Source organism: Pituophis catenifer, unplaced genomic scaffold (assembly GCF_029215685.1).
Source record: "Pituophis catenifer annectens isolate HBS135680 unplaced genomic scaffold, rPitCat1.0.hap2 SCAF_1, whole genome shotgun sequence".
NCBI classification, from domain to species: domain Eukaryota; kingdom Metazoa; phylum Chordata; class Lepidosauria; order Squamata; family Colubridae; genus Pituophis; species Pituophis catenifer.
The window spans coordinates 276,425,726-276,451,716 of record NW_027256881.1 but is presented as its reverse complement, the minus strand read 5'-3'; the positions used below and the strand labels follow the sequence as shown (position 1 = coordinate 276,451,716).

At 40.7% G+C, this 25,991-nt stretch overlaps 1 protein-coding gene across 1 annotated transcript in view; it reads right to left on the bottom strand.

The window, feature by feature from the left end:
• Positions 1–25,991, bottom strand: part of CSTPP1 (centriolar satellite-associated tubulin polyglutamylase complex regulator 1) — a 197,440-nt gene that overhangs the window by 69,132 nt on the left and 102,317 nt on the right. The window lies entirely within an intron of this gene.

Sequence of the window (25,991 nt, the reverse complement as noted above, 5' to 3'; positions counted from 1 at the left end):
AGGCCCGTTGGTAAGGAGGCGGGTCCTCACAGCTCTGACAGACTCAGTCCAATCAGCTAGCAGACGAGGACAACCCATTCCTGGATGCTATCTCCACCACAATGGAAAATGTGGTGGCTTAACCCATCCTGACCCCATGGACAACATTCCTCCAGGTTTTCCTGTCCTCTACCATCCTCTGGAGTCCATTTAAGCTCACCCCTACTGCTTCAGTGACTCCATCCAGCCACCTCATTCTCTGTCGTCTCCTTCTTCTTTTGCCCTCAATCTTTCCCAGCATTAGGCTCTTCTCCAGTGAGTCCTTCCTTCTCATTAGGTGGCCAAAGTATTTGAGTTTCATCTTCAGGATCTGTCCTTCTAAAGAGCAGTCAGGCTTGATCTCCTCTAGGGCTGACCGATTTGATCGCCTTGCAGTCGAAGGGACTCGCAGGAGTCTTCTCCAGCACCATTGTTCAAAGGCTTCAATTCTTTGGTGTTCAGCCTTTCTTATGGTCCATCTTTCACAGCCATACATTGCAACTGGGAAAACCATAGCCTTGACTATATGTGTTTTTGTTAGCAGGGTGATGTTTCTGCTTTTTAGTATGCTGTCTAGATTTGCCATAGCTTTCCTCCCCAGGAGCAAGCGTCTTTTAATTTCCCCATGTGCGGTGATCTTGGAGCCCAGAAAAATAAAATCTGTCACTACCTCCATTTCTTCCCCATCTATTTGCCAGGAATTGAGAGGGCCGGATGCCATGATTTTAGTTTTCTTAATGTTGAGTTTCAAGCCAACTTTTGCACTCTCCTTCACACGCATCAAGAGGCTCTTTAGTTCCTCTTCACTTTCTGCCATTAGAGTGGTATCATCTGCATATCTGAGGTTGTATTTATATTTATATTTTTTATATTTAATTTATATTTAATTTAATTTATATTTATATTTATAGAAAATTGCACTGTGCAAAGTAGTTCAGGATACACATGGTAACAATCTGTTTCACAAAAGCCTGACCTTGCAATTCAGATTGCTAAACATTTTCTCATTATTAAACATTGTTATAAGGAGTCAACGTGCTTTTCTAAAAACTCTAGGTTAAGGACCAAGAACACATGATAATTACAAACATTCCTTGGGCCAGCACAAAACTATATTAACACAAATGTTATTAATACATTTCATTGATTTTCAGTTTGACCACAACACAAAATTTAGAAAAAAATTAGAAAAAAGCACTATGATAGATAATGCCATTAAAACTTCTAAAGGATTCCATCTAACATATGAAGAAATAACTCAAATCATGGATAGCATAGAAGTCACAACTAATATGACTAGTACAAATGTAAAACAATCTAAATTTGACCATGTGGGTACCTTAAGAGTCACTCTGGTATAGTGATTAAGGCACAAGGTTAGAAATTAGAAGAGCATGTGTTCTAGTGCTGCCTTAGGCATGAAGCCTGCTAGTTCACCTTGGGTCAGGTGCTCTCTCCCAGCCCTAGAAAGAAGGCAACTTCCAAAATCTTAGGAAAAAAACTGCAGGGACATGTCCAGGCAATTTTTATGGATCAACACTGATTCCAAGGCACACACAAAAAAAGTGTCACTAAAATATTTTGTAGTCTACTAATTTTTTAAAAGCTGGGAAAACTTTTTACAATATATGCTTTAAAAAAAAAACAAAACTAAGCAGCTTAATATAAAATCCTTAAATCTGAAAATAGTGTATACTGTTTCATTAGTAACTTCACAAAATACATACAATTATTTGAACATGTCTTTTTTTTTTTTTAATTTGATTTATATGCCGCCCTTCTCCAGAGACTCAGGGCGGCTTACAATGCGTTAAGCAATAGCCTTCATACTTTTGTATATTTAAACAAAGTCATCTTATTGCCCCCACAAACTGGGTCCTCATTTCACCTACCTTAGAAAGGATGGAAGGCTGAGTCAACCTTGAGCCTTGGAGAGATTCGAACCAGCAGTAAATTGCAGGCAGCTGTGTTAATAACAGAGTGCTTAGACCACTGTACTATCAAGGCTCTTTCCCAACCATATTTTGTTGATTGTGTTAGTTAATTGCTATAGCAAATTCATTTTGCTAGACCAGTCAATATGATCTCACAGAAATCTTTAACAACCCTACTGGAGGATTTTTCTCAAGGAGGTATGTCGAAGTAGTACATCTCTAAAACAGCAGAAACTATGACTGCAGCAAAGACTGAAAAAAACAGTGAGAAGGATCAATTCTACGGGACCTCTCCAGATAAGGAAAGATCAGGAGATTACCTTAATGTATTCCAGGCACCTGCGCCTAAGGAGACTGCAGACAGTGGTCTTCCACGGTTTTGAGCGCTGAGAGGTGAAAGGCTCAATCATCACACTCACGATCACAATGGAGTCTTTTAAATGAATGTAAACACTGGCTTTGTTAACCACACTTTCTAATCATTTTTGGAAATTGCTTATTTAACTATTTTAAAACTATTAGAGATTTTTAGAATGACAATTTTAAAAGTCACCTGGTGAGTTTACCTTCATTCTTGAACAAAAGAAATATTAACCATAATTAATTTTAACTTAAATAATTTTAAATTGGTTAAAAAAAATCAAAATAAATGGCAAAAAATTTTAATAAGATTTTGATCCAAGAAAATTATAAAAAAATAAAGGTCCAGACAAATTTGGAATATTATAAGATTTCTGAAATAAGTAAATACATTTTTATGAGAACCAAATTGTTTTGTCCATTTTGAGTCATAAGAGAGATTTGAGATTTTATTTTCAGAAATTGGACTCCAGAGGGAAGTAATGATTGCAGACAGAAAAGGAAAAGAAAAAAAAATTAAAACTTGCCTTTGGTTTTTGGTTTTACAGGGATTTACAAAATGACACAAAATGTTAACATTTGAAACATTCCAGGAGACGTTTGAAATATGGGATCAGAAATTACCAGTTACAATGTCAGCAGTGATGACTGCTTCTATGGATAAATTATGTCCAAAAGATGTTACAAACAGCAATAACAAAAAGATGTTACTTTGGGCCAGTCACTATCTCAGCCCAATCCACCTCACTGGTTGTTGTTGTGGGGGAAAATAGGAGGAGGAAGGTGTTGGATATGTTCGCCACCTTGAGTTATTCATAAAAATAATAAAGATGGTATATAAATAAATAAATAAATAAAATAAATAAATAAAAACAAAAACAAAGGAATGACATATGTGAAATAAATTTTGCTTGATATAGAAAGATTAGAACCAGAAAAACTTGATAATAAAAATAGTATGACTTATAAAACAGAGAAGACAATTAAAGTGGAAAAACAAATAAAAAAACCAAAAGAATGAGCCAGATAACAACTTTCTATTGAATGTGCAAAAGATGTTGGTTAAAGCTTTGAAACGTAAAGTGGAAATACAAATCATAAACTCAGAGAATGACCTGGATAATGACTTTTCATTGGATTTAGAAAAGAGACCTGCTAACGTTCTGAAGAAGCCTTTGGGATGGGAAAAAGAAAAATTGAAGAGAGATCAAACTCTACAACAACATCTGAATGAATTAAAGATCAAGATGGTTAGAAGTAAAAGGAAGGTATATAAAGTTGATTTGTTCTACCAAGATTAAAATAAGACATGCTTTTATAAAGTACTGGTAATCATTTACAGACTTTTGCTGATAACAGGACTGAAAAGTTTATGATTTATGGATTTGCATACAGATATGGGCCAGATTATGAGAAGTAAGAATATTTTTTGTAAACTTATAGGGGTTAAGAGTTATTAAATTTATGTATACTTGTGATAAAGAACAGATATATACTTCTTTATATATTTCTTTTGTTTACCTTTATCTTATTTTCTCCTTTCTGTTTTCTTCTTTCCTTTCACTTTTTATTTTCTCCCTTTATCTCTCTCTCTCTGTGAGTTTAGTTTGCGTTTGCTTTTATTAATATTGTTATCAAAATCTCAATAAAAAGTGTAAAAAAGGAAACAACAACCCCTATTGGACAGCATTTTATTCTGGCCAACAAAGATCACACTTTTGTATGTGTGTCCTGAGCCACACGATCCCCCCCCTTTAAAAATGCACACATGTTCAGACAAAAAAAGGAAAGGTGTATTATGTGTAGAATTAACCTCTCTAAAAGCTTTGAAATGGTAGTCCAATCCTTGGCTAGTCGATATCTGCATTCCTAAAGGAGACACTGATCATAAGTACATCCCCTTAACTGATGAGATATGATAATACTTTATTGTCAGATATATGTACATAGATATAAAAATTAAACCAAGATGGAGTCCTAAAGTAATATCAAACATATATTTGGACTGATACATTTTTAATGGGATACAGTTTTATTTTTAGGTGGTTCTTTTTCATTATAAACAAAAGAGAAACTATCAAATATCACAATCCAAAGCAACAAGTTTCATCCACTATGGCTATCCATTCTATTATACATAACTGAAAATTAGCAGAATGTTGTTCTTTCCCTCAAAAATATCTTGACCAAACTAAATAAAGCCATGAAAAATATATGACATTACAAAATATTAACCAACACCTAGCTAATCCCGTTGAAAGAATGATTTACAGTACTACCAATTGTTATTGATAGTGTAGTAATTCTTCTTCTCTGTAGTAATTATCTATTTAAAACACTGGATAATTTCTGAAAAGCTATTTTAAGTTAGATTGCCATCAGGAAGAAAAAACAACAAAATTAAAAATGATTTGGTGCACTAAAGAATATAAGGAATTTTTTTTTTCAAAAGACAGTATTTCTAGTCTTCATGCCAGAAACTTTCTAGCCAAAATTCAGTTTTAGCCAAAATATTTCTAAATTGTAGCACCGTGTATCGATTTTGTCTATTATTAAAGTAAGACCAGCTATTTAAAAAGTCACTTACATGTTACTAGACTTAGTATTCACAAAATGATTCATATCAAATAATGTTTCCTAGCCAAATATTTGTAATGACTTGTAATTTAAAATCACAAATCTTTAGTTCTATCCTCTGTCCAATAAGTTTCTGACAGAAATGAATCAGATACAATTTTTACATTTACAAAAGATACAATCTTTTGGAAGTTCCAGTCATCTTGATACCAAGAAAATTTATAGATGTCAAAATCTGAACCATCAAACCGAAAACAATGGATTTAAGATTCTTCTATATACACTAGATTACACATGTAATGGTAGGAACAACATCCTTAAATTATTTGCTCAAGGCTGGGAAAGTTATCAAGATTTAGATACTCCCAACTCCTACTCATATATTTATTGCCACACCTTATATTACCAACTCATAGCCTAAGCAAGCAAAACCTCTGATATCTTTCTTAGGAAATAAAAACTCATGACATCTGTAATATATAACATTACCTGGGCATTTTTGCCTTACTTGTATAGACTGAATTAATTGTTTGTTAATCAGAAGCAAGCAAAAAAACCCATGCTACAACTCATCTGCTACAAAATTAATCTTTATATGCAATCAGAGCATATAAACAATGAAAGTATAATGCACTGATTTACACGTCCTGTAGGCCTCGTCTCCTGATTCGCGGCAAGGAGGGCCTCTCTGCAGCCGATGAGGAGCCGCGGGGGTGTTAAAATGTCTCCGCGGCCGAAGGAGACGTCCAAATGCGTGCGAGCGCTAAAGAGCGCTCCAAACGCCTCTTGAAGGGCCTGCAAAGGGTGGTCGGGAGCAGGCGCGGCTGGAGCGCGATGGCGGCCAAAGGATCGGGCCGCAACAGTCTCCTGTGTGCGGGCGTTAATGAGCGCTCCTAACGGCTCGTTAAAGCTGGCGTGTGATGGCGGCAGAAGGATCGGGCCGTGAAGCAGTCTCCGGCTGCGTGCGGGCGCTAACGAGCGCCCCTGACGCCTTTCTGTTGCCGTCCAAGCCGCTTGTGATCCGGCGAGGCTAGGGAGCATGGGCGGCAGAAAAGACGGGCCGCGGCAAGGGAAGGGAGGCCTCCCGATCGCCCAGTACAAACAGCGCGCAGAGATGCCGAATGGAGGCAGAGCTCGGTGGCGAGGGCTATAAAGGGCACACAGTAGGCACGCAGGGATGCCGAGATGGAAAGCAGGACCCTGCGGCAAATAGAGGCCCAGGAAAAGCGACTGAAGGCCAGCGCCTTCAGAACGCCGCTGCCCTTCGATGTAGGAAGTTGGCAGACGAAAAATAGCCAAATTAGTAAAAACTCACAGTGATGAAGGTGGAGATGTAGAAAAAAACAATAAACTAAAATAAAGAAATTAATAAAATGTACAGAAGAAATTGTAATGAAGGAGGAAGTCCCAAAAAGCACTCGTTCAGGCTGCACTGAGTGAAAGGAACTGAGCCTCAGCCAGTCCCTAGAGGAGGAGTCAACAGTTAATTTAAAGTGACATGCACTCATTGTTTCAGGCTACCTGAGGGATATTACCCATGCTCTTGGATTCTTCCAAGCAGCGCGCCAGAGAAAAGCAGCAACTCAACCAAAGAGAAAAAATAACAGACAAATGTTTCTATTTGTACAATTATGCACCATAAACACATTTTTTACTTTTACCTTAGTAATCATGTTTTGTTGATACACTTGACTTTTTAAAAATCTTTGTGACGATCACGTAATGAATTACCTATTCCTTAAAATCCCAGATGTAGATTTATCCCAAGTGGCATCTAGCTACATATATAGGCATCTATACACTATATCTGGTATTTGTTCAGATTGGTTGGTTCATAGTTTATGGCTATGAAGGAGATTACATCTAAATCTTTACGTGATCAGATCACTTCCTAGTCTGGATAAGATTGGTTTCCACTGGGATCTGCACAGGACACATAGACCTATTAGAATGGTCTGCCCAGATGCTTTATTCTGGCATTCTCCAGATTTTGGCAGGCACTTTGCGAATTTCTGTGAGAGACTATGAGGAAGTTGGGAAATGAATAAAAGAGAAAGCAAAGATAAAAAAATCAAAATACAATAGGTGAGTCAATTGACAGCTTACCTAATAAATATAAACTTACTACATGTGGGTGAGAAATCTGGGAAGAAGTATTTTAAATTGTTCAAAGAGTTTCTACTTAATTACAATAAATGAGGTTGGGAAATTCCTCTTTTGGTTTCCAAGATTCTATATTTATCCCTTATAAACAATCTGTTCTTGCTTCTTTGATTTCTTCTTTCCAGCTTGCCAGAGCTTGACAAGTCTCCAAGCAATCTCAACCTCCATTCCACATGCCTGGTCAGCTGCTGGCAATAGGAGGCAACCTGAGTTTTTGACGGTATTACTTTGAACTGGCTTCTCCCTACTGACTGATCTTAATTAGCTATTTTGTTTACTGAGGAGCTCCAGAAATTGAAGTGATATAAACCACACCTATAATATTATTAGAAGGCTACAACAGAACCTAACTGGTTTATATAAAAGATTTATTGTTGCTGCAGATGTTTTAGAACTACTGGAATTGCAAAAGCAACAGAGAATCGAGAAGGATGGATAAAGACAATTTTCTTCACCTGTTCACCTACAGCCGGCCAGGAAATTAAATAGATAAGGTGTGAACATGAAATAATCTTCCACAATTAAAGCCCATGCTAGACAACACAGTGAATGCAAGAGTACACTTTTTAAAACTGAGATTTGTAATAGTTTATTTTCAGTGCACACAATATAAGATGGTTCAGTAGAAAGATTTAACAACCATTCCTCTGTACTATCAAACCAGATCAAGGGATGTATAGCTAATTTTTGGGAAAGCTGTTTTAAATATGTAGATACAATATGCATTTCACATACAGTAGCAATTTGTTTAATATAGACAAGAGAATAATAAAACTGAGTTAAAATTAGTGGTTTTAACTACAAAGGATTACATTATTAAATAATATCTACTGTATCTGAATTTTGCATAATAATATATTGACATATTTTATATATATATATAAAATATTCCATATTTTAAAATAGGCCATGGAAACCCTCTTGAAGTCAACAAGATTTCCCATTCCATTTGGATTCATAAGGGCTAAAGAGTAAGATGCCAACTCCAAGAAAAGAAACTGCATAGCCTTCCCCTCCTTGGGATTCTTTGCAATCCTATGAGCTTTGCTCCAAAGCCATTTCTCCAAAGATATCCTCATGCTATTTTCTAGTAAGTCAATCATTCTTATACAATTGTCCTTGAAAAGATGGATAGAAGCAAAAACAAGATGGACTAAGGACTATTTTCACTGCTATAAGCCAAAGTATTTCCATATTTTGAAGCTGTACACAAAAGCTATGTACAGCTGTATACCTGGGCTAGCAGGAATAAAAAAGGGTTTACCAAAACCTTTCAATAGATTTTCTGGATGCTATCCAAAGATCGAAAAGACTACTAGGAGGTTTCATGAGACTGCAAGTATAATTCTGAAAAAAATAGACACCCTCTTAGTGCTATATTTTTCACACAGAAATGAAAGAATGTTACATTTTTAAACGAACAAGCAAACATTGTATGATGAAAATAAACAATGCCCTTTTTGGAGATTTTTCTCTCTGACTTTTCAAAAAAGAAAGGCAAACTCATATCCTTCTTCACTCCAGAAACCTAAATTCCCTAATTCAATGTTCTAACACTACTTCTGACAGGGATGAGTTTGGTTTTGTTTCATTTTGGCTCAAATATTTGAGATCCTATTTCATAATCTGGTCCAATTGTAGCCAAATTAACCAAATCTGTTTTACAACTCTATCTAGCTGAACAAAACTACCATCAGCTAAAATTATCTTTTTATTAGTTTGGGAATCCCTGCCACTTATATAAATGTTACAGTTGGCTGTTGCATTCTACCTCCAATTATCTTTGGCTTCAGCTACAGAAATTATTGAACGCTTACTAAAATATTGAGATTTTACTTTATCATTCCAGTAAATGAAACAATACATTTCATTACTGAATCAGGTAGAATATGATTTGATTATGATTATGTCTTCAAGTTGATGTCAACTATTAGCAATCACACAGATGACTTTTTCCATGACAATCTGTCTCCAACATGGCCTTTAGATCTTCCAACTGTGCACCCATCATTACTGTAACTAACTCTATCCACCACAATTATTGTATATTACATTTGTATCCAGCTTTCCAGGAGTTCACAGAAATGTTTTAGAAACAGATCAACTCTACAAACTAGATTAAGCTGAATTCATTCATACAGCTTCAATAGAGCTAGTTTGGAAGTATAAGAGAGGTGGTGGTAATACTGGACTGGCTAGAATGACAAGAAGAGTATTTGCATAATAGGTCATTTTCACAAGAGTAGTACACCTATTGTAGTCTACTTCAGAGACAGCAGTATCTTCAAAAGCTGCTCAGCTATAGTTGCTATGTTAAATATTCAGAGCTTTATAGCAGACAAAGGTTCACAATCTGGGCTTTCCCAGTATATATTACTCTATATACTTTCTCTAAATATAAAACTATTATTGTCTTTTTCTTTTTTAATCTAACAAAAAGCTCAAGGCCTGTTACTAGAGGGAAGTCTCAGCTGTCTCTGGTGCTGCTGGGGAAGTAATATAAATTGTGTTAAATGCAACATAGGGATTCATGAAATAATTAAAATTAAAATTAAAACCACAACTCTGGCCTTGAATTAAGATGAGGGTCTCAATTTAACCAAAACATGTTAATCCCTATTATTTCAAAGAAGATTTAAGAATATACTTATCTCAACCCTAATAAAATCAGTGTCACATAACAGTAATTAATTCTGAATAGGTTGTGACTTTGGAGGACTCAGAAGCAAAGAGTCATTCCAAGCATCAGTATGTATTTGTCTTTTTGAGACTATGTCCTCTTTTGTGAGGAAAAGAGTACTCAATCAAAATGTATTTAATTGGACTGGCTGAACAGCACTCAAAGAAAAATACAATAATTAAAACCAGAGAGTCACCATGTCTTGCAAACCACAGGAGTTAGGAGAAGCACGTGCTTAACTCACAAAACTCCACAGGAGATCCTTGAAGGGCTGTTTATACTTAGGAAACACAATTTAATTAAACTGTTCTGGGGAACAGACAATACATTCCAAAGAGCAGGTCAACTAGATTCCAAAGGTCAACTGAAAGGAAAGCATAAGGAGACTAAAATGTTTAATCATTATATTTCAATTTTGGGAGGGAGGGATTCTCATGTAAAGTTTTTTAATCAGGAGATTAAAAATACGAACAGTTAAGTTTAAAAGGGAAGGATCAATATCTGCTTTTAGCAATGCAGTCTAACTGTTCTGTTTCAGAGGGACAGACTTCTGTTCAAAGGGTTCTCCACACAAGTTCAATTAAAAGATAAAAACCAAAGCAAAGACAGGGTCTATGAAGTTGCCCCTCGGTAATTAGCATTTGAAGAGCAAACTGAGTGTCACACAGACCATCTGGTCATAGTCTTTCCTAACACATTGAAGTGTAGTATGTTTCTATTTGAATTTCAGCAACTCTTTCTCAATTTTTAGGTCTATTTACATAAAATATATGCATTTTAATGGGGCAATTCAGTTCTTCTTTTTTACTGATGCTTAAATAATGGCTTTGCCTTGTCCATAAATTCAGATCTACCCAATTCTCTTCTTAGAATTTCTGAAACAGTTTTTAAGTTTTGTAACATTAGCATGCCATTAAAAAAGTAAATCTCAGTTCATTCTACACATGCAATTTTTTTTATACCTAATGATTATCATTTTGACTCTAAACCAACTTACTAAGGCATGTTACAAGAAAGCTAGAAGTTGCCAAGCCAACACAAAATGTAGTAGTAAGAGATGATTTTTATGATGCAAAGTAAAAACAGCTGTTGGAGCAGGCTGCACAGATGTACCGCTGAACCAACAGGAAGTTAAGAAGAAGAAACTAAAAAGGGGTAATGAAAGCAGAAGCTTTACATTTCCTTTTTACAAACAAATCATCAAAGCTAACAAATATTCAGTTAAATCATATTTAAAATCATTCTCAGACAACAGGAAGAATCTGTTTATTCATGCATTTGTCTGTAACTTTCAACATTTATGTGTATGTTGTGTTTAGCCAGGAAAGGTTTCAGCAAGGAATGTATATTTTCCGGGTCACAGCATGTTTATCTTGAGATCAAACAACAAATAGTGTGTTCTGTATAAAAAAAGCATCTGGCATGTTGGCTAAAGTACTGATTCAATCCTTCCACTAGAGTGGAATCCCCCATTTCCTGTATAAGACTTGGTGCTGCCATAAAACACCATTAAAAAAAACATAAAGTTCTGCATGAAATCTGAAACTTAGCTCAAGGCCATTTTCCTTTACTGCCATCTCTACCAAAGATGAAAACGTGACATAATTAAATAGAATAGAATAGAATAGAATAGAATAGAATAGAATAGAATAGAATAGAATAGAATAGAATAGAATAGAATAGAATAGAATAGAATAGAATAGAATAGAATAGAATAGAATTCTTTATTGGCCATGTGTGATTGGACACACGAGGAATTTGTCTTTGGTGCATATGCTCTGAGTGTACATAAAAAGAAAAGATACATTCATTAAGAATCATAAGGTACAACACTTAATGATGGTCATAGGGTACAAATAAGCAATCAAATCATACTAGGAAACAATCAATATAAATCGTAAGGATACAAGCAATGAAGTTACAGTCATGCAGTCATAAGTGGGAAGAGATGGGTGATAGGAATGATGAGAAGATTAATACTAATGCAGACTTAGTGAATAGTTTGACAGCGTTGAGGGAATTACCGTACTTTTTGGAGTATAAGATACACTTTTTCCTCCCCCCTAAAGGAGGCTGAAAATTTGGGTGCATCTTATTCACCGAAGGTAGCCCTCCACCCTTTGGCTTCTGCCTCCCAGAAATTTGCTTCCTTGCAGCAAACAGCCTGTTTCAGTTTCAGCTTCAGCACAGCCTGATTATCATAAGCAGCTGATTGTCGGTTGGATGGGCTTCCCGACCATCAGCTGTTTCAGGCTTCAGAGATTACCATTGCCTAGCGCACCCCATTTTTGGCCTCCGCTATTTGCTGTTTGCTGCGAGGAGGCAAATTGCTGGGAGGCAGAGGCAGATTTTTTTTTCTTGTGCTAATCAGGCTGTGCTGAAAATGAAATGAAAATGAAACAGGCTGTTTGCTGTTTGCTGCAAGGAGGCAGCAAACAGTATACATATATTGTGCAGTATACAGGTCCTCAATGGAAGGAAGGTTGGTAGTAATTGTTTTTTCTGCAGGTCTAATTATCCTCTGAAGTCTGTGTCTGTCTTGTTGGGTTGCAGAAACAAACCAGACAGTTATAGAGGTGCAGATGACAAACTCAATAATTCCTCTGTAGCACTGTACCAGCAGCTCCTTGGGCAGCTTGAGCTTCCTGAGTTGGTGCAGAAAGAACATTCTTTGTTGTGCTTTTTTGATAACATTTTTGATGTTAGGTGTCCATTTTAGGTCTTGAGATATGATAGAACCTAGAAATTTGAAGGTTTCTACTGTTGTTACCATGTTATCTAGTATTGTAAGAGGTGGTAGTATGGGAGAGTTTGATTTTTTTAATAGTAAATGTTTGTAGTGGCATGATTTATAGCATGACCAGCATTTATTAATTACTGATTTATTATATTTATCAAACACTGTTTTAACCCTATGCTATTTTTATATATTTATAGAATTTTGAATACCATTAAAAAAACCCATCTCGGAAATGATCTGTACAGGAGGAGAAAAATATTATCAAGCTGTATTTTAAGGTACAGAACCACCAAACATGGTGGTTATTACAACTGTAGAATAAGCTTCATATTAAACTCCTTAAAACAGGGCAGCCAATGAATCCTTGAATCCTTTTTCTGCAAGTATTGGAGCCTTGACTGCCTGATGAAAATCAGTTGTGCAAATTTTTAAGGTAGGAAATACATTGAAACTGAAGTTGAAGGGCTATACTGTGATTTGACTTGGAAAAGAGTCTACTTGGGTAAGCTAGCTCTTCCTATTTACTCTTGCAAGTTGTGAAACAACAACATTCCTGCTTTAACACCAATTAGATAATTATTCCCTTCTTTTTGTCATAGGTGGCACCAGTGCCTGCCAGACACTTAAGTCTCATTAATATGTAACCTTCCTTTGCAGATGCCTACACTAAGCAACTCTAGAAGTGGAGAGGAATAGAGTGGTTGAAGGGCTATAAACTTGCCCAATGAGAGCAACCCCTTTGTGAGGTGATTGTCGCTGCTGCAGCAGATTGGGGAGGATTCCTGGAGCTTTAAGAAACGAATGGGGATAATTTTAATAAACCTTATTATGGCTGTCCTTGTGCCTCCTTTAATATTCCTCTAATTCAGTAGCTGTACTTCAAATTCTAAATTAGCCAGCAACACAAACATTTCAGAAAACGAAGCCTAAAATATGGTTAAATTGTCAGTACCTATGGAGTACTTTAAAATTCCTGCAATGCGCTTGCCTGCCTCTGTCTCTAGTCTCTGTCTCTGTCTCTCTATGTATCTCTCTATGTATCTATCTATCTATCTCTTACATGGGCACCATTTGTTAGTGTACAAACCAGTTTTTTTTAAAAAAACATAAATGTACAAAAATTAATATTATTTTGCAAAGTCTAAGAGTGTCAGTTTATAAACAATTGAGCCACTTAATCATATCACCATTCCATTGCAATTCCCAGCCATTTTTTTTAAAAAAAATCAAATTATATTTTTTAATCAAAATATAAGATACAAAGGGAAAAAGAAAAAAAAGACGCTGACTTCCAACTCTCTTTGGCACAGTAGAAGATAATAATATCACAACCTCAACTTTTTACTTTTATACAGTAGTATAACAAAAAACCAAATCACTAAAAACAAAGTCAACATTTCTTCTTCTTTTTTTTTCATCATAAGCACACAGTCTGGAAGCAATTTCCAAACAGAAACAAAATTAAATATATTCTCTTCTTTGGATAAAAGAATCAATTTAAGAATCTCTGCATTTCCTTGCTGTGGGAAATAATATATATTTCTAGACTATTATAATTCATATTAATAAAATTCAGTATATTCGTTCAAACTTTTTAATCCTAAAGGGAAAAAAATACTTTTTCTAAATTTTAAAACATTAAACTTTTGTTTAAAAACATTTCTAAAATCAAATAAGTTCTAACATCTTTTTTTTAAACTTTACTCTTTTTTAACTTCCTCTTAACATACATACATTAAAATTCACTTTCAATAATACTTTACTCAACTCCCAGGCCTGTTGAACACCCAGGTTTTAAGGGGGTTCCAGAAAGTCGGCAAAGAGAAGTGGCCAGGGGCCATAGCAAAAAACACTAGACTCTTGGGTCTTGTCAGATGTAAATTCTTAGCAGACAGGACCCTTAGCAGATGGGACATGTGTAACACATTCTCTTTTATGTCACTACTATGAACTTCAGCAAGGACAGCAAATGATGAATTGAATGTCCAAAAACAAACTCTGTACCTTATGTACTAATGTTGCAATAAAGCATGGAAGCACATAAGGAGTAATGTCACAATCCACATTTTATCATTTTTATAAAATCTCTAGCTTGCTTTAGATACCCCTGTATATTACCCAATGGTTTCTCAAAAAATACTGAGTTTGCTTTCTGATGCCTAGAAATAATAAAAACACTTCATCCATGAATTGTTATAAGGCTTTTCTTAAAACATACTGGATGTTCTGCAAGTCAAATGGTGACTACCAAAAATTCTCATCTCTGTATGTTAGGTTAATTTATTTCACTAATAGCCTGAAGAACAGGGTCTTTAGACGTGACTTGTTCTGCACATATGGTACATGAAGAGCCATTTATCAAGTAGAAGTAGTTAACAGAGAAGGATTTGAAAATGCTTACTTTGGTGATTTTAGATAATTTGTGCATTTATGGGTGTTCCATTCTTAGTTTTCATCTACCGGTATGTAGATATTTATTAAAGATGCTTGGGATCTCTTTCAAGGCACTTAACTAACTCATAAAACAACTATATAGAATAATCACATACTAAAAATTTGTTCATCAAGCACTCTTATAAAATCTTAAGTGAGTAAGTAGATCTTTTAGGATGTTTTGGAAAAAATGCAAAGAAGAGGCCTGATGTATCCCAGCTGGAAATGAGTGCCATTAAACGTCGTGTAATCAATGAAAAAACTCTACTTGTAAGCTGACTGATCAAGATTAAAAAAGAAAAAAGAAAAAAGAAAAAAGAGGGCCTTGGACATTATTTTCAAGGGTGGGTGTGCTATTCCAAATTCTTTTAAGACCTGATTGTACTTTAAGCCAGCTTTTTAAATCAGATCTAAAAACACTATGGCCAGGCAGCTTATTAGAGATAAATATGAATCATGAATATCGTAATTAGATTGTAGCACACAACCATGCTAAAATTCTGCACTAGTTAAAGTTTCTGAACTGTCTTTAAAAGCAGCTGGACATAAAGTGCACTGTAATAATCCATGCTAAAAGGAACCAGGGAGTGAGTAAATCACTGAGATATAGTACGATTTCTCCGATACTGCTGCCCACTGGTAAAATGGTTAAAAACCACTCTGCTAAATGAACTCCTACAGTCAAGATTGAATCCAGGAAATTCCTAAAATGTGCTTTTCATCTTTCAGGAAGTGTGTAATCACAGCTTTGTGTTTATTTGTTTGTGCAATTTTGTTTGTGCACAAATTTGTTTGTGCAAATTCTAAAAGACTATTTGATTTTCCTTTAAATCACATAATTATCGAAATTTATATTCATTTTGTTCCACCTTTTCAATCTTGAAACTGCCTTGGAACTTTGGCTCAGCAGTGTTTCCAAGTATTACCCAATACTTGGAAACAAGAACTTGAGATGGATGTTGTATCATTCTAAAATATCTTGGTTTAAACATCTAACCAACTCCATTAATGTTCCTCTTCAAGTAACTAAACCAGGGGTGAAATCTAAAATTTTTTGCTACCGGTTCTGTGGGTGTGGCTTAATTAGTCGGAGGGGCTTGTTGGTCAGGTGGGCGTGGCCAAGTCAATGTCACTTCTTTGCCCTTTTTTAACCTACAAAATACAACACAACACAACTGGCTCACCCACAATATAAAAGCAGCTGTGCTAGACCCAAAATGGCCCCTGTAACAAGCAGGAACCTCACACAGCCACAAAAAGCCCAAAAAACCAACGTTCACACTTTACACACACAAAATTCCACATACAGCTTTGTGAGATTTTGTGTGTTTGTGTGGTTAGAGTGAAACACTACAGAAACACACTAAATCTCAGAAAGCTGCACAAATATTATTTTATTTTAATTTATTTTTATTTTTATATAAAAGCAGCTAAATTTAAAACTTCCTAAACTTTAAATGGCTAGGTCTAAAAAAAGAACAACTAAAAAAAACCCCAATTAACTATTTTTTTAAAGCTCCCAAAGGGGAAAAAGACTTACCCAATAGAACAGGGGTCTCCAACCTTGGCAACTTTAAGACTTGTGGACATCAACTCCCAGAATTCCTCAGCCAGCTTTGCTTTGCTGGCTGAGGAATTCTGGGAGTTGAAGTCCACAACTCCCTGCCTGCTTGATTGCAGGCAGGGAGATTCAGTTGCTTGCTGATGCAATGGATTTGCAATGAGATTACATCAAGGTGCTGCGACCAGCAGCTAAGGTAAGCAAGCTGAGGGGTGGGAGGGATTTTTGCTACGAGCCATTTAAAAGGAAAAAAGTTTTTTTCTTTTACATGGCTCTGGCGATCCAAGCTGAGTTGCCTGATTAGCAGACAACTCAGCTGGGGTTGTCAGAGCTTGGCTGGTCAGAGCCATTTAAAAGAAAAAAAAGGCTCTGATGATCGCGCGGCTCAGCTGGGCATGGGGGGCGGGAGCAGGGATTTTTGCTACTGGTTCTCTGAACTGCCCGACGCCATCGCTACCTATTCGCCCGAGCCGGTCCGAACCGGAAGCATTTCATCCCTGAACTAAACCCTATTACTGTATGTCCATGAGGGAAACATTAATGTTCCATATATTCCTGTGAAAATCAAAATACTGGTATTTTCAAATATGTACACAGTGGTGTTCTTAATTTAGCACCACATTTTCTTAATAGAAAAATGAACTTCTTTCCCCACCTGGGCAATTTCCTGGGCTGGAAGGGGGTGTTTCATTTGCTGATAAAAAAAAAAGCAAATGGATGAGAGTACAAACACTATCTTTCTTTACTTTCCCTTTCTTTCTCTCATCTCCATCTCCATCCTCATTCCCACTTCCTTTTTGTGGTTTCTGCTGGAAGGAAGAAGAAAAATGTGTGTCCAGTTACAAGTTTTAGCATGAAAGCATGAAAGAGAGTGTTTGCTATTTGTAGATTTTTATTAAGGGCTATCCTAAATTACAGGCAATTCGTATTACTTACTAGTTGACATAGATATAGTTCTTCTCCTGCCTTTTTTTCTTTTGGGTGGTATGGCTTCTGACAGATATATACACAAATATATACTGTATATAGAAGCGTGCCAAATATTTTGAAAGGGAATGAAAATTTCAGGACTGAGTTAAGCAAAGTTGACATCCAAAGTAGGGAAGAAAGGGATTCACCGGATCTCTCTGTCCCTCACTTGTCCATCTGTGTATGTCTGTGTGTACATGTGCATGCTTATTTGTGTGTCTGCATGTTCCTTCCTTCCTTCCTTTTCTTTTTTGGAGAGACCAACTTAAATTCAGAGTTATCCTTCCTTCAGAAAAATAGTGTATCCTCATTACAAAAGCTGTCACTGATTTGATCAATATTTTATTAATTAAAGCCTTTGGCAACTTTTCTAATAGAAAAAGTATACACAATTGTATCAGTTCCTAAAATGGAAAATATTCTATATAGAAAATGAAACTTTTTATATACTGTTTAAATTTTATTATCACATTTTTTAGACTTTCAAGCAAAATTCTCATAATCATGATATTCAAGATATGATAGTGTGATTATGTCAGGAGTGAAATCCAGCAGGTTCTGACAGGTTCTGGAGAACTGGTAGTGGACATTTTGAGCAGTTTGGAGAACCGGTAGCGGAAATTTTGAGTAGTTCAGAGAACTGGCAAATATCACCTCTGGCTGGCCCCAGAGTGGGGTGGGAATGGAGATTTTACAATATCTTTCCGCCGGGAGTGGGGAGGGAATCGGGATTTTGCAGTATCCTTCCCTTGGAGTGGGGTGGGAATGGAGATTTTGCAGTATCCTTCCCCTGTTATGCCCACCAAGCCATGCCCACCAAGCCACACCACGCCACCAAGCCACACCCACAGAACTGGTAGTAAAAAAAAATTGGATTTCACCAGTGGATTATGTGTTACCAAACTGGTTTTGACTCTCAGCAAGCACATTGATTTTCTCCATGATGATGTATCCCTTTAAGGTTTCCAATTATACACACTTCACCACAGTAACTGAATGCATCTACCTTACCACTGAGTTGTCCTGATTTCCCTTTTCTCTTCCACTTTTCCCAGTATTATAAATGTCTCCAGCCAGGGAATCTTTGCACAATCATAAAGAAACACCTGTGTGATTCTCACTTCTACAAATTCTCTAATGTTTCTTGTGAAAATGGTTTGTACAGCCACAAGATCAAGGAAGGTGAAAATTAGTTGGTTTCTTCTTATGCTTTAACTCAACTGGAAACTTGCACACAAGCAATTTGTGATCTGTTCCATGTCTTTATAACTGAACTCTTCCATCTTCTTCTACCAATGATATAGACAATTTAATTTAGTAATGTCCACATATATGTGTTGTTTTAAATTATTCGAAGACTGTATTAGGATGAAGATATCATTGGAGGAACAGAAACTGATAAGTCAATCTCCTGCTTCATTTTGGTTTCCTAGATCATATAGTCCAATTACATTTTCCTCCATATCTCCAATTATGACAATTACATTTTTCTTGCATCAAATTCAAATTGAACTTAATCATAAAAACCACCAACCACCTCTTCTTCTGCATGAATGGGTAGGACATAAACTTGATTAATTGTCATATTAAAAATTTTAAAGTCTAATTAACATTATTCATTAATTGATTGCACTATAGTCAATTATACTTCTTGCTCTAGCCTGCCAAATTGGAAACAATCCACTTCCTTGTTTTTCATGTCCTGAGTAGTAAACTTTGTGATCTTCTGACTGAAAATGTCTGAACTCAGTCCATCTCAATTCACTGATGCCTAACAAGTCAGTATTGTTGATTTGTTTCATTTTTACTGTGATGAGCTTTTCCATGTTAATGCATCTTACGCTACATCTTCCTTCTGTAATTCTGTCTGTGCAGCTTTGGATTTTCTTTTGCCTGCAAGGCAACACCACCATCTAGATGCCCTCAGGGCTTTAATCTAGCAACATCATAAACATCAAAATGGGCGTTGACTTACCTGAACGCCCCTTCTGGGGACTGGGAAGACAGCGGTCAGGAAAGGGTTATCTGCTCCTAATCCAGCAAAGATCGGGTCAGGAAGTTGAAAGGCTCCTCCTCCTGTTGCTTCTCCAGCTTTCGGACGAGGATGTGATGTCTTCCTGACGACGCAATAGCCCACCTAGAGAAGATTGAGAAAAAGATGGCCGGGCCGAAACGAACCGGCGGGAAAAGGGGCGGGGCTGACCGCTGTCTTCCCAGTCCCCAGAAGGGGCGTTCAGGTAAGTCAACGCCCATTCTAGGGAAGTGGGGAAGACAGCGGTCAGGAAAGGGACATGCCAAAGCCCAAGGACTACAGGGAGGGACCCGCCCGGGACGTGGAGGCCTGGTCCGCACACACCTGTTGAAGAACTCGACGGCCGAATGCCGCCTCCGCCGAAGCGAAGGTATCGATCCTATAGTGTCGGATAAAGGGAGTAGGGGACGCCCAAGTGGCGGCCCGGCAGATGTCCAACAGGGAAGCTTGAGTAGCCCAAGCTGCCGAAGTGGCGGCACTGCGGGTGGAATGGGCAGTGACGCGCCTAGGGGCCGGAGTGGAAGAGGCCTCGTAGCATGAAGCAATGGTGGCACGGAGCCACCGACCTACAGTGTGGGAAGAGACCTTAAGGCCCAGAGTGGACGGTTGGAAAGAGACGAAAAGCGCCTCCGACCTACGGAAAGAGGAAGTCCGCCTAAGGTAGATGCGGAGCGCACGGCGAACATCCAGGGAGTGCCAAACCCGTTCCCTAGGGTGGGACGGGCGGGGGCAAAAATCTGGGAGAATTAATTCCTGGGACCTATGAAATAGGGAGTTAACCTTTGGCAAAAAGGTAGGGTCCAGGCGAAGAACCACCCTGTCCGGGTGAAAAATGCAGAGATCAGCCCTCATGGAGAGGGCTGCCAACTCCGAAATCCGCCTGGCGGAGGTGATTGCAACCAAAAAGGATACCTTATAGGAGAGAAACCGTAAGGAAACAGAACGAATAGGTTCAAAGGGCTCTCGCGTGAGAGCGTTTAACACCTTAGGAAGATCCCAGGTAGGGTAGCGGTGTATAGGGGGAGGTCGAAGGTTGGAGGCCCCTTTGAGGAACAAGCGAATCAGAGGACGTTGAGCCAGAGAATTACGGGATCCCAAACAGAGAATGGACGACAAAGCGGCTACTTGCCTGCGTAATGTGTTAGGCGAGAGGCCGGCGGTTAACCCCTTCTGAAGGAAGATAAGTACCTGTTTAGTAGATGCCTGCTTCGGGTCGATACCTTGAGGCGTACACCATTCCGCGAAGGAGCGCCATGTAGCTGCATAGATGCGTACCGTGGCCGGGCGACGTGCCGCCGAGATTGTGTCTATCACGTCATCGGGCAGGAGAGACTCCATCAGGAGCTGGCGCTCAACCGCCATGCGGTCAGTTGAAGCCAGGAGGCGTCCGGATGGCGGAGCGAGCCCTGATGAAGGATGACATCGGCGGAGGGAAGACGCCATGGAGGGCGAACCGACAGAGCCTGAAGGTCGGCAAACCAGGGCCGACGGGGCCAATAGGGAGCGATGAGAATCAGCTCTGCCTGTTCCTCTAGAAGCTTCCGGACGACCCTGGATAGAAGGGGAAGGGGAGGAAAGGCATAGAGAAGGCCCTTGGGCCACCTGCTCAGGAGCGCGTCCGTGGCCTCTGCCATCGGGTCCGGAAACCTGGAGACGAAGCGAGGTATCTGGCGATTGACCCTTGTCGCGAACAAGTCCACAGCCGGTTCCCCGAAGCGACGTGTGATCCGTTGGAAGAGGCTCGGGTCGAGGCGCCACTCGCCGTGGTCCAGCATGGAGCGGCTCAGCCAGTCGGCCTGGGTGTTGACTAGGCCGGAGATGTGGACCGCTCGCAGGGATCGCAAGTTGGTCTCCGCCCAGGTCCCCAAGCGCTCCGCTTCGTCCATGAGGGGCCGGGACCGAGTCCCCCCCAGACGATTGACATTGGCTTTGGCTGCCACGTTGTCCGTCCGGACAATTACGTGTCGGTCCTTGACGATGTCCTTGAAAACCCTGAGTGCCAGAAAAATGGCCCGGAGCTCCAGCCAGTTTATGTTGTGCGATCTGTCCTCCGAAGTCCAGGAGCCCTGGGCCATGTGTGAGTGAACGTGGGCCCCCCAGCCCAGAAGACTGGCGTCCGTTGTCAGGACGACCGGATTGGGCTCCCTGAACTCCCTCCCCTTGAACAGGGACCTGGAGGACCACCAACGGAGGGACTGAAGGACGGAGGGGTTAAGGTGAACAAGTTGAGAAGAAGCCGAATGGTGGGACTTCTGATACGGGAGAAGAAACCACTGCAGAGCCCTGCAGTGGAGACGGGCCCATGGCACGATGCCGATGCACGAGACCATTTTTCCGAGGAGCTGGGAAAGGGTCGCCAAGGGAACGGGGGCTCCCTGAGAGACCGAACTGACCAGAGACCGCAAGCTGGACAGTCGTTCCTCGGAAAGGAAGACCCTGCTCTCAACCGTATCGATGATAGCCCCTAGGTGTTGAATCCGGGTCGTAGGTACCAGATGGCTCTTGGCCCTATTGATGGAGAAACCGTGAGCCGTCAGGATCCGGAGGGTGGTGTCCAGATCCTGAAGCGCCCTATCCTCCGAGCTCGACAGGATGAGAAGGTCGTCTAGATAACAGAGAATCCGAATCGGAAGAGCTCGAAGGTGTGCCGCAACGGCGGCCATCAATTTAGTGAACACTCGGGGAGCCGAGGAAAGGCCGAATGGAAGGGCGCGGTACTGGTAATGACGACCCGCATGGCAAAACCGAAGAAATTTGACATATGCCGGATGAATAGGGACATGCAGGTAGGCCTCAGTCAAGTCAATTGACGTGAGGAAGTCCCCGACCCTAATGTTGTCTAGGATTGAGGAGAGGGACTGCATTTTGAACCGCCGGTAGGGGACCCAGCGGTTCAAGGACTTAAGATCCAGAATTGCCCTCCAACCTCCCGAAGATTTCTGAACGAGGAACAGGCGGGAATAAAAGCCCTGTCCCTGCTGCTCCTGCGGCACCGGCTCGATTGCCCGAATGTCAAGGAGATGTTTGATAGCCGAGGCCAGAAGGAGCCGTTTCTCGCGATCCCGAGAAATAGGACATCGCAGAAACCTTTCGGGAGGAGTGGAGAGGAATTCGAGGGAGAGGCCCCACCTAACCGTCTCCCGGACCCAAGCATCAGAGGAAGAACTCTCCCACTGGCTGGCAAAGAGAGCCAGGCGGCCCCCAATGGGAGGAGAGGAAGGGGAATTATCTGGACCTGCGGAAAGGACGACCCCGGGAACCCCGGGGGGGACGCCTGGAGAATCCCCTTTGATTTTGGTATCCCTGGTGATCTGGGATCCTGGGACGGGAAAAGGAGGACCTGGGAAATCTACCCCCCGAGTAGGGAAACTCAGGCTGCCGAAAGGAGCGAAAATTAGCCGGGGGAGGGCGATGTTCAGAACGCCTCGAGACTGGTGCAAGGATACGTTTCTTGTCTTTCGTTTCAATTAAAAGAGGTTCTAATGGTGCCCCAAATAGAAGGGGACCCTCAAAAGCTGCAGAAGCAAGGCGCCACTTTGATTTGGCATCTGCCTGCCAATTCCGCAGCCAGAGCAACCGCCGGGAGGTTATGGCTGATCCAATTGCCTTAGCTGAGAAACGGGACGCATTAAGCGTCGCGTCGGCGGAAAATTCCAGGGCCGCTAAGATTTTGTTAAGGTCTTGATGGGTCCTGGAATCCGACACTGGAAGCCTATCCTGCAGTTGTCGAATCCATAAAATGGACGCCCTATTAAAAAACGACGAGGCCATAGCAGACTTAGCTGCCCAGGCCGAAGCCAAATGAGATTTAACTAGTGACTGTTCCAGCCTTTTGTCCTCCGGCCGGAGGTTTTCCTCAGGAGGGCCAGTAGCATTAGAGGGTGCCGGAAGGGCTGCTACCGGAGGGTCCACAGTCGGGAGTTGGAGGAGGGAAGCCAACTCTGGGGCCATGTTATAGAAGCGCCTGTCAAGCTGATTAGGATTAGGTCCCGAAGCAGGCGCTGACCATTGTTTCTTAAGGACGTCTCTAAAAAGCTTGGGACCCGGAATCTCCTCAGTTTCAATCTCTGGAACCTCAAATAGGGGAACAGAGCCCTGATTGTCCCCACTAGCAGGAGGGACGGCCTGAGGGGTACCCAGGCGGGTAGTCAACTTGGCTTTATGTAAGAGGGACCTAAAAAGGTGAGGCTTAAATAAGCCTATGAAGGATGGCTGATCAGGGGCGAGGTCCTCATCATCAGAGAGTTCCCTCTCCCTAGCATCCTCATCATGGTAAGATGGATGCTCAGATGGCACCCCTGAAGTGGCATCAATTATAGGAGGATCCTGGCCCTCTTGCAAAAGGGAACCCTCAATGTCCAGATTCGAACAAGCAGAGTCGGCCACCCAGGAGGATGTTCTGCGTAGCTTTATTAATTCAGCCTGAACCCCCTTTTGGATAGCGGATTGAATGAAAGCCCGGGTTTCAGGGGTAATCGAGGGTCCCGGTGGTACATTGCTCCCCAAATTAGATGGTGCAACCCCCCCGGGGTTAGAAGAGGCTGGGGCCTGGCCCTGGGGAGGAGTATCTGGCTGTGCTCCAAAGAGGGCTTCACAAATCTGCCCTTGAGGAAGGGCCGGCGGTTGACCCCCATCCGGAGATAAAGGGCGTGAATCCTGGGCCGGAGCCTCCGTTGGCTCAGGTGGAAAAGCCACAGGGGCCTGGGGGGCCAGAGGGGTCAGATTGGCCATTGCCCCTTGATGGATTGGGGCCTCTCTAACAGAAGCCTCTTTGATGGCCTTCTGTATGGAGCGTTCAATCGCCTGGTGCAGGCGAAGCTCCTCTTTGGCCCTGGCTGCCGCCTTCTTTTCCTCCCTAGAGGCCTGGGATTTCTTCGATTTTTTTGGTGGCTCAGCTGATGAGGGGCCGGGAGCCGGGTCCTCAGAGGCCTGGCGCTTACTCGCCTTGGATGTACGTGATGCCATGCTGAGAAGAGTAGGCCTCTACTGCCACGAGGTAAATCCAAAATGGCGGCCGTTAAGGCAAGGTACAATGGTGGCCGAGCGGTAAAATGGCGGCCGTTATGAATAGCCCCCAATTGCCGTCCAAAATCAAGAGAATAAGGCCCCAAGTAATAATAAATGCCTGTTTTACAATACCGCTTCTTCGCTCCGTCAATTTGGAGCCGGGAAGGTTCCAGCGGCGAGCGCGGGTGATAACGGGCGGCCGGAGGCTGAGCGGCTCAAAGGCGGCAGCGGGCACGAAGCGGCTGCAATCGGCGGCGATTTAAACCGCCGAGAGGTGCCTTCGGCGAGGAAGAAGTCTCCTCGCCGGAAATTAAAGCAGGCAGCCGCTAGAAAGAGGCAGAGAGCCTCGACTCCACGAGGAGGCTCTCAGCGGCGGAATCGGGCGTGAACCGTTCGCGCCAATTGGGAGAGACCCAGTCAGGGGGTCTCAATCCCCAAAGACCGCAAGCGGTCACAGCGGAGTTGGACCAGAGCAGCCCTTCTCGCTGTGCACCTCAATTACTCAGGAGAATTTAGAAATCAAAAGATCAAATTAAAATCAAATGTAAGACTGCAAGGGCAGGAGAAAGGCTATATGCGTCCGATCCAGCACAGATCGAGTCAGAAAGCTGGAGAAGCAACAGGAGGAGGAGCCTTTCAACTTCCTGACCCGATCTTTGCTGGATTAGGAGCAGATAACCCTTTCCTGACCGCTGTCTTCCCCACTTCCCTAGAATATTTTCACTATTCTCAGTAAAATGTTGAATGCTATCCAACCTGAGAGGCCCATCACTTGCCACTGTGCTATCAATCATTTTATATTTTCTGTCCATGTGACATTCATTTAAAAAAAAGAGGGGCTTACCATTGGCTTCTCCTATGCAGTATGGAATGATGCCTTTGCCATTGTCACCGATATGATCTAGCTCTAGCAATTTTTATATCGCAGCTTCCTAATATAGATGCTTGCTTACTTTAGCTGGGCAGCTGGATGGCCTTTATCATAATATTCCCTTGGCATACATTCCTGTGTATGTATGTATATTTTTATAATTTTTAACAGGGTTTAATTGTTCTTTTCTCTTTTCAACTGGCACTTTGTCTATAGATCCAGTTATCTTAAGTTTAACGGCTTCCTTCTCCCAATTGTGAGTTTCACCTCTTTCTACCAATGATCTATTGAATCCAGATCAGGACTCAAATCAGGTCACTTCAGAACAGTCTAATATTTGCTTTTCACAATTCTTTGGTCCCCTTAGATATATATTTTGGGTTGTTATCCTGCTGGAGGACCTATGACCTACAACTGAGACATAGCTTCCTAACACTGGGAATTATATTTCACTCCAGAATGCCTTGATAATTGTATGATTTCATTGTGCAGATTCTAGGCAGCTGATGCTGGAGGCCGCAAGCAACATATGACATCATGGAGCCTCCTCCATGATTCTCAGTAAGAATGCTATTATTTAAAAGCTTTATTTGGAAAGTACATCCTATAACAATACCTTTAATACCATCAAACAGCATCTGCCTGT